Genomic DNA, 16,824 nt, shown 5'->3' on the forward strand with positions numbered 1-16,824 from the left:
ATGCAAACTTAAACAAAAAAATCAAGCACAGTATTTCTTGAATGAATAGGATAAAACATTGTCACTGATTTCTCGGAATTTCACACTAAAATATGTTATAGAAGGAAACCATAACCTTTTTTACCCAATTAGCTTGATACCAATGACTATTAATATATACTTTAAGTTTTATATATCAGTCAGCTATCTTGACACAAAGTGACAATGGAAACAAAACTTTAAATGACTAATTTCTAGGGCTTCAAGGCAAGTAATAATGAATAACTATTTTTAAACTGTTACATTTTAAGAAATTTCCAGATCATATGTTATCGCTACAGCACAACAAAAGTTTGTTGTAACATTTGTAAAGCTGAGGAATTGTCTTGATACGCAATGGCAATGATGGCTGTCTACTCAATATGCACTCTCCCCTTCCTCCTTAATAAAAATAGAATCTTGGCATTTGGGGAGGTACTGATTTTCCAAGATTGAAAAAAAAAAAAAATTTAGCTCGGTATTTCTCAGCCTCCCTGTCTTTAGAGGTGGCCATTGTCATCGATCTGGTCAGTGAGATATTAGTAGAAGTCTACCAGATGCATCTTCCCGGAAGCAAACATTCTCCATATGAAAACGACTATCACAGGGTGCGGGCCGTCCTTTGTCCAGCCCCTTCTTCCTGCCTGCAGCACAGAAGCCATGCCTGGAGGCTCACTAAAAGTCTCTGTACCAAGAGAAGGAAAGCCATACACTAACAACAGTAGAGCCAGGAGTTCCCAGGGTGGTTCAGTGGAAACAAATCTGACTAGCACCTATGAGGACGCAGGTTCAATCCTTGGCCTCCATCAGTGGGTTAAGGATCTAGCATTGCTGTGAGCTATGGTGTAAGCCATCAGCTAAGGCTCTGATTCGACCCCTAGCCTGGAGACTTCCATATGCCTTGGGTGTGACCCTAAAAAAAATAAAAAAATACTAAAAAAAAAAACCAATCAAACAAAAAAAAACAAAACAAAACAAAAACAAAAACAAAAAAACAGCCAAAAGCAAGAAGGAGCCTAAATTCTTGATCACCTCAAGGATGTTGCAGTTGCTCCAGCCTTGTACCATCTCACTGCATGGTACAAAAAATACTCATAGTATTACAGGTCAAATTTTCATTTACTCTCAAATTTTCATTTACTCTCAAATCCTGATTAATAAAATGACACAAGTATACCCCCAACTGAATTCTTTTTCTCCCATCACATGGCTAAATGCAAAAATCAATTCCCTACACTTTTGAAAGGCAAATCCAAACGAAGAGTGCACAGATGCTATGACACACCAAAAAACTGTTCCATCATTTATATACACTTACTGTGAATGGCCAACCTTCTTTAAAGTCCAGCTTTAAAGTATTTCTCAGTCATGTGAAAGTGTGAAGTCAGAAGGACACAACCCTAAACAGTAAAGAGGGCATACATTTTTGCCTATAAATCTGCCATATCTGCCATACATTTTTGCCTATAAATCAAGTGAGGAAAACATTTTTTTCAGGACTCATTGGTACTCTCCAACTGTACCCCATCTACTGAAGATTATAGATAAGTAGGAGGTGTGACTCACAGAAATAGTTTTCCCCACATAAATTTTGCTCATTGAATAAAATCTGCAATAGTCTCTGAGCAATATAAAACAGAGACTCCTGGAGTCTTACCCTATTTTTCATGCTAGAACAATGTAATAAAAATTTTACAAGTTATCCAAAATTTTCATACCCCAGCTTCCCCAGAATGAGAATATTTATACAAACCGGCCTAAATTCTGCCGTCTGAGATTAGTAATTATAAAGATCTATACACACTAATTTTAACATTCAAAAATGTAAAATGAAAAGTTATAACAATCACTGTACATATGCAGCTGGGAATGTGTTTGCCTGGGAGTAAAAGAAAATCCTAAAAACAAGTGAAAGAAATAGTTAAGCATTTTATTTTATTTTTTTTCTCACGGAATAATAAGACCAGAGGTAAGCAGTGCAGAGCTGATATATCTACTTTAAGATGTCATCAAAAATCCAGGCTACATCTTGTTAGTTTGCTTGTTGCTTCATCATCCTACGTGTGTGGTTTTATTCCTCATGCTCGCAAGAGAGCTGCTCGCAGCAAAGCAAAAAGGTGATGAGGGCCAAAGACAAGAGGCTTCTCCTTGAGAAACTGCCTTTTCAAAAACGGAAGCAGTCCCCAGAAATTCTCATCCAGTCTTTGTAATGTGGATCACTCCTTTCCAACGCGTATACTCGTATAGAGGAAGATAAAAGAAAGAGGGCAAATGGATGCTGAATGTGCAATCTGCAAGATCACTACCCTCCAGGCATTTTTTTTTTTTGTCTTGTTGTTGTTGTTGCTGCTATTTCTTGGGCCACTCCCGCGGCATATGGAGGTTCCCAGGCTAGGGGTCGAATCGGAGCTGTAGCCGCCAGCCTATGCCAGAGCCACAGCAACGCGGGATCCGAGCCGCGTCTGCAACCTACACCACAGCTCACGGCAACGCCGGATCGTTAACCCACTGAGCACGGACAGGGACCGAACCCGCAACCCCATGGTTCCTAGTCGGATTCATTAACCACTGCGCCACGACGGGAACTCCGTCCCTCCAGGCATTTAAATGCAGAGCCACCCACATCAGCATCATCACTACTGTCATGATCACCATCCACTTAAAGTGTCTGTTCCTCAAACTGCGCTGTGTTGTATCCATACAGGTGGGTAGTCCTAACCCAACCAGGACCTCTTTCAATTATTGCAAATTTCCAACCAAATCAAGGAATTTCAAAAAAAAAAAGGTTCCCTGGAGCCCTTTCTTCTGAATAATACAGTGTTCCCCCCGTTTGGAGGGATATTGGTTTCAGGACTCCCACAGATACCAGAATCTGTCAATGATCAAGTCCTTTCTATAGAATGGCATAGTTCAGTGGGACCTCAGGATCCACGAGTCCCACATAACACCATAGAGTCAGCCCTCCTTCAACCATGGTTGTTTGAACCTTCGGATGCAGAACCTGACCCATGGATGCAGAACCCCTCAGATGCAGAACATGTGGATCTGACTCTACTTAATTACACAGCTTATCAAAAGCTTATCAAAAAGTGTTTCTAATCTAAAAAAAAAAATTAATTCCCCTAACGTGGTGTCAAATAATATCTCTTAATCTAGAATCTCACCAAATCACAATGCTAGAAAGAATCTTAGAAATTACCACACCTCTGCATCTTATACCCTGAGGCTTACACAGGGGATGTCATTTACCCACTTAGTGTCATAGCAGAACAAGCACTCAAGGCTTCTGATTCCCAGTCCTCACTTATTCAGTTATCAAAGAACAACCCTAAAAACAAGTTCTTCTCAGTCTTTTAAAAGATGTAAAAGCACTAGGGAAAAAAAAAAAAACTGTCATTCCATTATTTCTTTTTTCTACAAGCTACTTTTCTACCTTGAGTTTTTCACCCTAGAATTCATCATGGCACTTCAAATCATTTCAAGGTGATGTTTCTCATTCAGGGAGATGTATCAGTTACAGAGAAGTATACAGTAGCTCCCTTTAAGTATATATGTGTAGCTTCCTAAAAGTAATTTCAATTACTCTAACAAATACTGTCCTTACTGCCTCAACTCTGAATTCAGAGACATTTATCATTCTTTGCTCTTAAAGTATTTTGATCCGTAATATTAAAAACAAACCCCGTACGTGTCTTTTTTTTTCTTACTCCCAAAAAGTAAATACATCATATGGCACGCTATGCTTTCTTCAGCCCATAACCTTTGATATGAGTGAAATGAGGTTTAAATGACCACCAAAGAAGCCTTACTAGAAGAAGGGAGAATTTTCTCCAAGGGCAATCTTTCTTCATAGAGTAAGAGGGAGAAGGCAGACAGCAGCAGCAGAAGAATCCTTCCAAAGAAGCTTGAGCTCTGTGTATGTTGTGTATGTGTGGTGGGGGGGCAGGGGCGGGGGGCATCGAGGAAGAAAGCACTGCAGGCTGAGATGCCTATTTTTATTTCCTCCAGTCTGTTTAACACCTGCTGTCCCCACTATAACCACCTCACTTGCCGACTCTCCAGAACCTGCAAATTCCTCAGCACACCAATGCACTGTGCCCAGGACAACTGCCACAGCCTTTGAAGTTGAGACTGACTCTAAAAGAAAGCATTTAAGTCACTTTCCCCAGCAAAGAGCAACCACAGATATCACACTGTACAAACAACACAAAAAGAATCCAGGGGTCTTCCTTAGGAGTTCAAAAATCTTCAATATTGTATGCAAACTTTTGAGTTTATGGTAATTTTGCTGGATGGGGGGGTCTATGTGTTCATCAGACTTTCCAACATGCTGATATTTTTAAAAGTACCATCATGCCATCCCAACTTATTAAAGTATTATTTCCTCTTTAGAAAAGGGTACAGAAACATCATGCCTCAATAGAAAAAAAAATTGGGGCCACACCTGTGACATATGGAAGTTCCATGGCCAGGGATCCAACCCAAGCCTCAGCAGTGACTTGAGCCCCTGCTGACACAACACGGGATCCTTAACCCACTGCACCACAGCAGGAACTCTTCAATATAAAATTTTAAGGCTTCTCAAAAGAAAGTTATTCTGATTTCTTAAAGAAAACATAAAACTAAGCCCTGCCCTTATTGAATTAAATGAGCTTAATCTTCTTGTGATCGTTCAAGGTATCAGTTGTCTTAACTATAAAACACTAGGATTGAAATAGGTGATCTCCAAGGTCACGTTTGGTTCTAAAAATGAAATGCTAAGAGTCAGCACTGTAGTATAAACCAGGACAGCCAAAAACAGAACCCTTAATCTACACAAAATATGGGCAAGCTGCTTGTGCAAATAATGTCATTTATTTCCTCCACTGTTTAAAGCCCATCTGATAAAAGGACTTTTTTTAGCAATCTCCCAGAGATGGCAACAGTTTTATAAACAGTCCTAATATTTTTCAAATGCTTTAAGACAACTTAGAGAAAAATATTTAGTGCGGAAAATATAGTATACATAGATTTTTTTGTCTTAGATTGGGCTGTGACTTAACATTTCATTATCCAATTACAGTAATGTTAATTAAATTAAACAAGACATGTACTGATTTTTTAAACTGAGATTATACTGTGTCTCCGAAACAAATGCAAATTACAGGGAAACACAAGTCAAACTAGTATTTTCAACCATAGCTGCTTACAGACAATGTGGATGAGGAGTTAAACCAGAGTGTAAAAAGCATATACTTCCGGTGCAGACCAGATGGTACACGCTTACCTCCTTCCCACTTAATATAAATATAAATTTTGACAATAAGGAAAGAGGCAGCCAAAAGAGGGCTCAGAACAGCGAAAAGGAGGTGGCCTGGTTAATGGCCCTGAACCAAACGATCAACAGGGCACCCAGGACTCCCTGCTCAACAGTAAGTTCCCTGGGCCCATAGTTTCCCAACCCCCTCACCTAGCATGAGGTGTGATAGGTAGGCTTACATTCCTCCCCTGCTTCTTACTGGGTCCAGCCGACAACACCAGATGGCCTCACAGCACGGGCAGGGGGAATCCTGGCACAACAAGTTCCAGGCCCAGCAAGAAATCCCCTCCCTCACCTGGAAGCACCAGGGGACTGGCCTGGGCGGGCTCCTTCTGCCCCCTCCAGGGGCATCAGCAGGGTTCACCCGGAGATCCAGAAGCACCAGACAAGCCAAGCCGACTGACACCGCACCATAAAGCCTCAGGAAATGAAACTGCCATAGAAACCACAGCCCACAAAAGTAACCCAGGACCTGAGCTAAACCTCAATGGAGTGACTGAGTGTCTGCTGAAGTCTAAGATTTCAGTAGGATCCAGAGCCTCTTAACCCTGTAGCCAAAATGCCCAGGATATAATTACAACGTGAAAGAGAGAAGACAGTCAACTAACACCAACACGGAAGTGAACAGATGTTAGATCGATCTAGTAAGAATTTTAGACCATCCATTATAAAAATGCTTCAACAAGCAAATTCAAATTCTCTGAAGAAAAAAGAAAAAAAGAAAGGAAAATTTCAGCAAAGAGGCATAGGTTCTAAAAAGAACCACATGGCAGTTATAGAACTAAAACATACAATGACCAAAATAAAACACTCCCTGAATGGGCTCAGTCGTGGAGATGACAGAAGACAGAATTAGCGAACGTCAGAACAGACCAGTAGAATTTATCCAATCTGAACAACGGAGAGAAACTAGACCCCCCCAAAAAAAAGAGAGAGAAAGAAAGAAAGAAAAGAAGAACAGAAGATCTGGGTTGTGTGGGCCAATAACAAAAGAGCCAACCTTCATATCATCACATCCCAGAAGGAATGAGAAAGCAGAGCTGAAGAGTATTTGAAGAAATAATGAAATAATGCTAGGAAACTTCCAAAATTTGGTGAAAGATACAAACCTATCGATTTCAGAAGCTGATCAAATCTCAAACAGAATAAACCCAAAGAAATTCATACCAATCCATACCAAGACATCATCACGAAGCTTCTAAAAAACTAAAGACAAAGCAAATATCTGAAAACCAGCCCAAGAGAAATGGCACATCACCTTTAGCAGACCACCCATTCAAATGACAACAATTTTCTCATCAGAAACCATAGAGGCCTGAAGAAAGTGACACATTTTTCAAATGCTGAAAGAAAAGAACTGTCTAAATCCTATCCAGTGAATGAAACAAAAAATGTAACACTGTCTTGTACTTAAAACAACAGCATCTAAAAAGAAGAGAGAGAAAAGAGACCTAAATACATATAATATTAGCCAGAGCAACCACCAAGAAAACTACACAAAGAGATACGCTCAAAAACATTATAAATAAATCAAAACGGACTCCTACAAAATGTTCAAGGCAGAAAGGCAAGAAAAGAGAAATAAGGGATAAGAAAAAGAGAAAAGAAGAAGAAAACATAATAAAATAGCAGGGTGAAACTCTAATATATTAATGCAGGGAAACTGGATCACTCACACATTGCTGGTGGGAGTGAAAAATGACAGCCTCTCTGGAAAACAGTTTGGCACTTTCTTATAAAACTAACCATGCAGTTATCATAGAAGGCAGCAATCACACCTGTGGGCATTTATCCCAGAGAGATGAAAACTTACATCCACAAAAATACCTGTACATACCTGTGCATACCAGCTTCCTACTCAGCCATAAAAAAAGAACAAAATAATGCCATGTGCAGCACCACAGATGCAACTAGAGATTCCCATACCAAGCGAGGCAAGTCAGAAAGCAAAAGACAAATACCATATGATGTCACTTATATGCGGAACCTAAAATAGGGCACAGATGAGCCTACAGAACAGAAAGAGACTCACAGACATAGAGAATAGATTTGTTGTTGCTGGGGGTGGGGAGTGGGATGGACTAAGAGTTTGGGGTTAGTAGATTCAACCTATTCCATTTAGAATGAATAAGCAATGAGGTCCTGCTGTACAGAGCAGGGAACTATATCCAATCCCTTGTGAAAGACTGTGCTAGAAGATCATATGAGAAAAAGAATGTGTATGTAAGTATGACTGGGTCACTGTGCTGTACAGCAGAAATTGACAGAACATTGTAAATCAACTATAATTTTTAAAAAGATTTAAAAAAATAACCCCAAACTGGAAACGACCCAAATGTTCTTCGATGCCTAACCAAGCTATGGCACACCCACACCGCAGAATAGTACTCAGCAATAAAAAGGAACAAACCCCTGCCACACACAACATCTTGAATGACTCTCTAGGGAATCAGGGTGAGTGGAGATTGTATACTATATGATTCCATTTCTATAACAGTTTTGAAATGACAGATTTGTAAAGCGTAGATTAGTGGCTGTCAGAGGTGAGCAGTGGAGCCAGGAAGCACGAGGGAGGTGGGTACAGTTATAAAAAGGGCAGCACAAGGGCTCCTTGTGGTAATGGAATTATTCTGTGTCCTGACCGTGGTGGTGCCTACAGGAACCTACCCATGTGATAAAACTTCATAGAACTCAACACGTAAAAAAAGGAGTACAAAACTGCTGAAGTGGAATAAGAGCTGGACGTCAGATTTCTGGTTGTCATGCTGGATTATAGTTTTCCAAGATGTTACTCTTGGGGCACGCTGAATGAAGGGTACACTGGATTTATCTGTACTGTTTCTCACAATTGCATGCAAATCTACAATGATCTCAAAATTTAAAATTTAATTAAACCATACTGAGTGAAAGTTGTGCGGAAGCTGGTTTTTCGCATAGTTCCCAAATATCATTTTACAGAGTATATATTACAGATTATTTTCCTCCAAGGGGGTAAAAAGAAAGAATTAATTTCATAGATACCATCATTCCATTGATCTTAGTCACCAATAACGGGACAGACAGGCTCTCCTCCTCTGATGCAGTAGGATTATTCTTCCTAAAAATGTTTAACCTGAGCCTTAATCGAGTAAATAAGCCATTAGATAAACTGCTACTCCGACACACTCTCTAAGACAATGGTCCTGGTCCCAACACAAATGTTAATGTCGGAGAAAGAAAGAATGAAAAAAAAAAAAAAAAAGACAAGGAGACTAGCATAATTTAACTTTTAAAAATCACGTTGAGAAAAAGAAAAGAACTGAAAAGAATACACCTAGTCACAAAAAGACATCCTCTGCCACTAGCATGGCAGACTGAGTTCAAGTGCATCAAACGCTCTTCTGCTAAAAGCACATATATACTTAGATTTTTTTAAAGACCAAAGAAATTGAAATAGGTTAAACAGTCAAGCTCAAAGACAAAAAGAAAGGTAATCTGTAGCTGTCAGAACAGAAAGGGAACAGCTATCAGAAGAGCAGGGAGGAAGGGGAAAGTTCCCATCGTAGCTCAGCAGTAACAAATCTGACCAGTATCCACAAGGACACGGGTTCCATCCCTGGTCGTGCTCAGTGGGTTAAGGATCCAGTGTTGCCATGAAGTGTGGTGTAGGTTGCAGAAGGCACTCAGATCTGGCGTTGCTGTGGCTGTGGTGTAGGCCAGCAGCTACAGCTGTTATTTGACCTCTAGCCTGGGACCTTCCATTTGCTGAGGGTGTGCACTGGAAGATTTCAGATATGTTTAAGGACAGGAGACTTGGTTTGGAGCCCATGAAAAGAGGGTAACTGCAGCTGAGGCTGCTGCCTAAAGAAAAACCCTGAAAGAGTTACCCATTTAGTTTAAGAAGGACTGTAAGTCTGGCCTGGAAGCAGCAGAAAGCTTGTCTCTTCCTGGGGCTCTGGATAGAAGAAAAGAAAAGAAAAAGAAAAAGAAAAAAAAAAACAGATTCTTTGAATTAAACCCCTAAACCACATCCACTTGGCACAGTTTAAATTTACATTACCTGCATAGTATAGAGATCTCAAGTCAAGAAAGTAAGGTGAAAGCTAATTCTATGGATGTTAACTAGACTTAATGTGGTGATCATTTTATAATATATACAAATATCAACTCCTTTTGCTATACACTTGAAACTAATATAATGTCAACTGTATTACACATCAATTATACCTCAATAATTTTTTTTTAATCTGACTGATACCAGACCAGCAAAATCCCCGTACTAATCCACAGAAACAAACACAATATCACTTTTCAGGGAAATTTTCAAAAACTAGGAAAAATATGGTTACTACAGGGAAAAACCAAAAGCAGAAACCTGGCAGAAGATGAGTTCATAATCCAAATAACAAACCACATGAGAAAAGGATTCTCCTTTAAGGGCACATATATTTCTGGAAGAACCAACTGACCCAACCATTGGGATGAGTAACTCCTGGAAGAATTTCAAGTAAGAAAACAATCTATGACATAAAATAAGTACCCGTATAATTTGTTTGTTTGTTTTTGTGTCTTTTCCAAGGCCACACCCACAGCATATGGAGGTTCCCAGGCTAGAGGGCCAATCTGTGGGGCAGCTGCCGGCCTACATCAGAGCCACAGCAGCACAGGATCCAAGCCACCTCTGCGACCTACACCACAGCTCATGGCACCACTGGATCCTGAACCCACTGAGCGAGGCCAAGGATCGAACCCGCAACCTCATGGTTCCTAGTTGGATTCATTTCTGCTGTGCCACGATGGGAACTCCAAGTACCAAGATAATTATTAAAGAGACAAAACATGGATAGAATCCATAATAAAAAAGTAAAAAACCTCAGAGAAAAAAACAGGAAGATATGAACAGGCATCAAATAGCACTTCTAGAAATGGAAAAATAAATAATAGCTCAATGGACAATTTAAACAATAAGTATCAATGAAGAAAGAATTAGTTATCTGGAAAATCCTGAATAATTACCCAAATGCCTTTCTTTTTTTTTTTTTTTTTTTTTAGAGCCCCATCTGCAGCATATGGAAGTTCCCAGGTTAAGGGTTGAATCAGAGCTGCAGCTGCTGGCCTACGCCACAGCCACAGCAATGCTGGATCCTTAACCCCACTGAGCGAGGCCAGGGATGTAACCCAAATCCTCAGGGATACTAATGAAGTTCGTTTCCACTGAGCCATGATGGGGACTTCTCTAAATGCTTTTAAAAAGATATCCTAACTGAAACTAATACAGAGGTAACAGACATGAGAGAGAAAACAAGAAGGTCCAACATAGATAAAAGAATTCCAGTGGAAAGAATAGAGAAAATAGAAGCAAGATAATATATGATGAGATATGCTATGAATTTTTAATAACTCAAGAAACAAAAGACTCCTCTTATTAAAGAAGCATAAGAAATCCCAAGAAGAAAAGATAAAAAATAAACCCACACTTGGGCATACCATAGTAAAACTGCAGAACTCCAAAGACAAAAAGCAATCTTTTTTTAAATTAAAGTAAGTTTATTTTTAATGTTATGCCAAGACAAAGAATAATCTTAAAAGAAACAAAGAAACAACTTCTCACCAATAATAGAGGCTGGAAGATAATATCTTCAAAATTATGAAAAAAAATAATTGCCAATTTAGAATTCTGCTCCCAGATAATCTATTATTCAAGTGTTAGGATGAAATACAGTTTCAAGCAAACAATAACAGCAACATAAGTTTTATCACCTGCACATGCTTACCAAACAACTATGGTCTTCTATAAGGAAGAATCTGAACCCAGAAGGAAGCAGACGGATGCAAGAAGCAACAGTGAGCACAGAAAATGTGGGTAAATTTAAATAATAAGCACCGACTGTAAAAACAATTTAAAAAGAAAGAAAAGCCTAATTATACGAAAATGACATGGTGGCTATAAAAAAACGTGGGGATACTACATCACTATACAACATGAAACATGGACTATGATCAGAATTATAAGGCCCTTGAGTAATAAAAGACTATTCAAGAGAATAATTATAAGAATTATAAGGCCCTTGAATAATAAAAGATTATTCAAGAGAAGTGTAGATATTTTGATTGACATCATCAGTTGAGACAAAGAACGAATGTTGAAAACATAAAACTACCTACTACTATTGGATATTATTTAAGTGCAATAAGAAGAAAGAAGAGTAAAACAAGGAGGGGCAGAAGAGGAGCAGGGACATGGAAATGTCCTCCAACGGGAAGTGACACTTTATTTTAAAAGACAGATGATTAAAACTGGCAAAATGAACATGCATGAAGGAGGTTGTTACAGGATGGCTTCCCCAGGGACCCTAAGATGAAGTTAAGCATGCGATGTTACTAAGGACTGCCTTCCTATCAACATCTGAGAATGGGAAAGGAAGCAGAAATGAGCAAATGGAGACGTGGTGCTGCAATGCAAGCCCCATGGCAGGTTCCAGAGCCAGACTGGTCCTTCAGTTATCTAGAGTTGAGCTGAGATGGCCAAGACTTTACACTCCCACATGCATCAGCCATTGGATGTGAGCTGCCCTAGAAAGTGGCAGGACATTGAACAAAGGGGCTTTCCACAGTTCAGGCAATCCTTGAAGGGACTGACCCCTGAAGACTATCTGCTGACAGGACTACCAGAAGCTGGGAGATCGAGCTCTTATTTGAAGTAGGGTTTGGCACCTCTCAGTGTCTGCCATATTACCACAAGCTGACTGCCCAAACCACTGCTCAAAGGAACCCATTTGTCCTGTGATCAACAACATCCCCACACCGTCTCCAAAGTCTGGTGCTCAGATTTTCTTGGAGAGAGTAATGAAGACTTATACCCTAGTAATAAAAGATAAATCCAAATTTCTAAGTCCTAAAATCTTTCCAACTCAAGACTACATAATATACCTCTAGCTCCCTAATCAAAGAAGACCAAATAAGACAGGAAGAATAACCTGGGACTCTTTATTCCCTCCCAGTGTTAAAGCTTCAGTTTGTAAACCAAAATGAAAATACCATTTCTGTGTCTAATATTTTTATCAAACTCATACCCTTACTTGAGCATATCATTATTATTAAATATCTGTCTCTAGGCAGGCAAAAGACTCCTAGATCAGAAAATCATATATGATTGATATCTTATTCCTAAATCAAAACCAACTCGATTCAAAAGAAACAAGCAGGCCCAAATGGGTACCCCCCTAGAGCAATTCAATTCAATTCAGAAATAAACTAAAAAAGCAAATTGGCTGAGAAACAAATACAAGTAGACACACTGCAAAACTGATTAGCTCACAACTGTAATGAGAAATAGAGATGATAGCTATGTAGACAGCCCCTATGTATCAATCACGCCATCTCAACATGTCCAGTCCACTTAACAACTTTATGTTTTCTAATGGGATTCTGTTTTTTAAGAAGAAAAAAGGACAGAAACAGCCAGCAAATTTGTTACTAGCCAAGTCCTGCAAGTACTGATTTGAACAGTTGAATAGACCATTGTTATGCTGAAGACACATGTTGACCTTAAGGGGATTTCTCTCTTGGGGTGTCAGAAGACAAATGAGCTACCCTCACAGGAGAATGCAACTGAATTTCCTTTCACCTGAACTGAAATTTGGCTTATCCACCTTCCTGTCAAATTCATGCACAGATAACTTCCAGACCTCTCCCTACACCTCAGGCCTAGGTAAAAATACTTTGGAGTCCCCAAACTGTTTTTGGTTTTGTAACAATTATTGGCAAAACAGCCAGCTTTTAGTAAAAAGAAAATGGGAAAGGTGGATGGTCTGCTAAGGAAAAAAAAAACAAAAAAATCCGTACTTTTTAAAAAATTTACTGTGCCTTTTATTCTTACCCTGTAGCCCAGGGCTTTCAAGTAGCCAGAAACCTCTGAATTTAAAAGATGGATGTGATACAACCAACAGTTATATCTCATACAGATCTAAGACACAAAATGCACAGATTTATCATTTCTGTTTAGTAACATCATATACAAGTGATGTAAACATAATGTCAATGTAATTTTAGGCAAGAATCTTGGAGTATTTCTTTAAATTTACCCCAGGCGTGTATATATTATACATTATACTATATATAATATAGTATGTCATTTATATACACATACTTTTGCCCTTAAAATGAACCACACTGTATTTAAGAGCTATTCCTCTGTGTTCGCTTCTTTATACTGCTTTAAAGCTATTGACTACTGTAGGTTTGGATTTTTTTTTTTTTTTTTTAAAGTATAGCACTTGGAGGGGGTTGGGGGGAAGTGTCCGTGAAAAAGGGAAGGAAGGAAGCAAACAGGAAGATGGAAGAGGAGGGAAGGGGGGGAACCCCTACACAGGCGGGCGCTTGCGCGTGCAAACCACACACACTCGTGCAGCTAGAAAGGGCCAGGCCCTAAACACACCTCGGCACCCCTTCCCAAACATGAGACAGAGCTTCCCAAAAGTTCCTAGCGGAGCCTTCATTAAGCCGTGGCCTGGAAACACCCACTTGGGGCCCCAACCACCGGGCTGGCAGGACCTTCCTGAGGCCGCAGCCCTGCAAACTCTTGGGTACTTCAGGCTCCCCCCGACCCCCCGCCTGCTGTCAATCACCCGGCTCCATGCGCCAATCCATCATCGACTCTTGGGCAAATCCTTCTTTCTGCCTTTCTCCATCCTCCCTTGGCTTCCTCCTTCCCAGCGACTTGCCAAGAAGTCCAGGGTAGGAGACAGAGGCAAAGAAGGAGCGAGAGAAGAAAAAGGGCCGGTTGGTGGATTCACTACAACGGGTAGGAACGACGCGGTCAAGGCGACCATCCTTGCGTGGCCCCATTCCCCCCGCGCCCCGCATCACCCCATGGCACCCACACTCTCCATTTCGGCTTACATGTACGATGAAGTTAGAGAAGGGAGGCTATAGACCCGCAGCCTCTGGGGCAGCCCTTACCTCAGGCTACCCTCGCGGAAGCAGCCCTCGTCCTGCCCGCGGCGCCGCGGGTGCACCGCCTCGGCCGCCGCGCTCTGGACGCCCGAGCTCCGGCCCGGCTCCGGCCCGGCGCCGCCCGGCGCAGTTCGTCCAGCTGGGCGACGGAGCCTTCCGCGCTGCCCGGGGCTCGAGAGGCAGTGGGGAGACGCTGGCTCGCAGCTCGCGGGCCGCCAGGCTGGCGACGCCGAAGCCTGCAGCCGCCGAAGAAGGGCCAGGAGCCCGGGAAAGGAGCGCACGAGCCGGGGGCGGCTGCGGAGCGCGCGCGGACCGCCGGGCGTGGAGGACCCCGCCGGGGCGTCTCGGGCGGCCGCGACGCGTCCCTGAGCTCCTCTCTCCCGTGCTGGCCCGCCGATACCCCTTGTCTGTACCCCCAGTCCCACCCCCACCCTAGGAAACAGCTCTCCGGCGGCAGGCACTTGGTCTGCCGCGCTGCGCTCTTCAGCCCGGTGCGGGGAATAACAATTGGACCGTATTGCAAGGACTAGATGCTGTGTAGTAGGTTGTAACTGCTGAGGCCACCACCTGTCAATTCTAAGGAGCAAGGCACACAGTCCCCAGCCGGCTTTGCCTCTTCCCTGATTCCCCACACGCTTATTTTCCTCTCCCACCTACCTTGCCGAGCGCCCGCAGTACTCCTCCGGCACAAGACCAAAGGAGTTTTGCAAAATAACCCTCACTCTCAGCCGGGAGCTCACGGCATCTCCCTTCCCACCCGAGCTGAAGGATTACGCACAGCCCCGAGTGCCTAGCCAAAGCCGGATGCCGAAAATCCTGGTTTGAACCCCACATTCCCTGGCACCTCCCCCCGCCCCCATTCATAATCCCAGCGGCCGTCTGCCACTACGCACCCTCCCCCCGCCGCCCGCGCTCGCTGCGATTCGCCGTCCCTGGAACGTGTCAGTCACTCGCTCTTCATCTGCCACGAATACAGTACTAGAAGCTCCGCAGGCGAGGGTTGCACAAAGGGTGATGGGGAGGGAGAGCACGCAGAGCTCGGGGTGGAGGGAGGCAAGGGAGTGAGTGGGGCAATTAGGTGGAAGGAGCCGGTGCGAAGGTAAGAGCCTGCTGCTCTCCTGTTGCACAAAGGAGCTCCTGGAGTGGATCAGTGCGGTGCTACTGGGCCAGCCCGTCAGATCCCCACCGCGAAGATGCCGCACCAAGATACCCTAGGAGTAGGTCCCACAACTTGGGAATTTGTGTGACCCAGCAGCAGGCACCTGGGAGCCAGACCGCCTCACCTTGAAAAAACACAGCTGGGCAGAGGCCTCCCAGCTACGGGGGAGTTGAGGAGGACGGGGATGGGAGGAGGCAATGTGAGAAACAGGTTTCCTTTTCCCCAGTTGTCCGATTCTTGCAGTCCTGGAAAGAGAGAAGAAAGCCGGCAAGGGAAAGAAATGAGAAAAATAGGGATGCAGTAACTTTGCCTATTGAGCTATTACAACCAGGGTCCCGAAAGGCTTTAATGGATAAAATCGGCCTGTTTTTCAGTTTATACCAATAAACATTAGGGCATACCCATTTTGCGCTAAGCACAAAATACTGGGCCAAATGCTGGGGTATAGAAATGATTAGGACACACAGTTCCTGCACCCAAGTCGCTCCCAGCCTAGAGGGAGAAAGCCCAGAATCAGAACAGGGCTTTCAACTAGGAACAGACAAGTAGTACATAACAGAAGCACATACCAATTACATTAGTGGGGGGAATTTTCTCCAGTTAGAGGGGGATATAAATTAGGAAATTAGATCCCTTCTGAAGTGTGCATTAAACGGCACACAGGAGCATGCCAAAGAGGCAGCAATAACCTTCTATTGGTTACCCATAATTCTTTACAGTTGTGGAGGAAACGGTTTCAAACACTGGCCCTTGGAAGGTAGCACACCCAGTCCTCCACAGGTGAAACCCTGCCTTCTTGGTCCTGATGCTTTGCATTCCCCTATACCTTCAACCTAATCTCTTAGCTTGAAATTGAGCACAAAGACAAAATTAATAACATGGTAGCAGTCAGCATCTGGAGGGAAGCCAATAAATCCTTCAATGCAGTCATGGTTCTGACACAGTCTCTGTAAAATGATGACAATATAATCTCTTTTTCATGAACTACAGTGACGATTAATTAGTCAGACTCATTAAATATAAAGAGGCAGTTTCCCGAATAGAGTGTAGGATGGGAACCTAAATTGTGATTCAATCCAGGAAAAAAAGAACCTGTTTGAGTGGCATGCTCCCCCTCTCTGAACATTAGAACTTTGAGAAGTATTAGTGATTACTAAAGCACCCAGGGTTATTATATCATCCTCAAAAGGATGTCCAAAGGAGTCTTGTTGCTAAAAAGAAATTAAATGAACTTCAGCATGAAGATGATGTCATCTCCCTAAACATTTTTCCTATTTCTCATTAGAAATTATATAAACTACAAAAAGAATGGGGGAAAAAATGTTAAATGCCATTTTCAGCAAACTTACATAGATTTAACTCATAAACTCATAAATTATATAAACTACAAAAAGAATGAGGAAAAAATGTTAAA

General features: G+C 42.1%; 1 protein-coding gene across 2 annotated transcripts in view; it reads right to left on the reverse strand.

The window, feature by feature from the left end:
- The window catches only part of PDE4B (phosphodiesterase 4B), a 552,844-nt gene extending 537,785 nt beyond the window's left edge, over positions 1-15,059 (reverse strand). Inside the window, exon 1 of one of the 2 annotated variants that reach the window (XM_021093170.1) lies at positions 14,909-15,059. The gene's annotated coding sequence lies outside the window, so the exon portion shown is untranslated. 2 annotated transcript variants of the gene reach the window in all.

The sequence above is a fragment of the Sus scrofa genome, chromosome 6 (genome assembly GCF_000003025.6).
Source record: "Sus scrofa isolate TJ Tabasco breed Duroc chromosome 6, Sscrofa11.1, whole genome shotgun sequence".
Classification (NCBI taxonomy): domain Eukaryota; kingdom Metazoa; phylum Chordata; class Mammalia; order Artiodactyla; family Suidae; genus Sus; species Sus scrofa.